Source organism: Arachis duranensis, chromosome 2 (assembly GCF_000817695.3).
Source record: "Arachis duranensis cultivar V14167 chromosome 2, aradu.V14167.gnm2.J7QH, whole genome shotgun sequence".
Classification (NCBI taxonomy): domain Eukaryota; kingdom Viridiplantae; phylum Streptophyta; class Magnoliopsida; order Fabales; family Fabaceae; genus Arachis; species Arachis duranensis.
The window spans coordinates 20,471,900-20,472,190 of NC_029773.3; positions in this window are offsets into that span (position 1 = coordinate 20,471,900).

A 291-nucleotide genomic window follows, 5' to 3' on the forward strand; every position below is an offset into this window, starting at 1 on the left:
TCTTTTTCAAAAATTCTTTTTGTTTTAAATTTTAATTTTAATCTTATCTTATCTTTAATTTTCGAAAATTACTAACCCCTTTTTTAAAAATTGTTTTCGACATTCTCCCCCTCTTTTCTTGTTCTATTTAATTATTTAATTACTAACACTTCTCTTCACCTCTCTCCATCTAAATATCCGAATCCCCTCTTCTTCATTCTTCACTTTTCTTTTCTTTTTCTACTAACATAAAGGAATCTCTATACTGTGACATAGAGGATTCCTCTTCTTTTCTTGTTTTCTTCTCTTTCA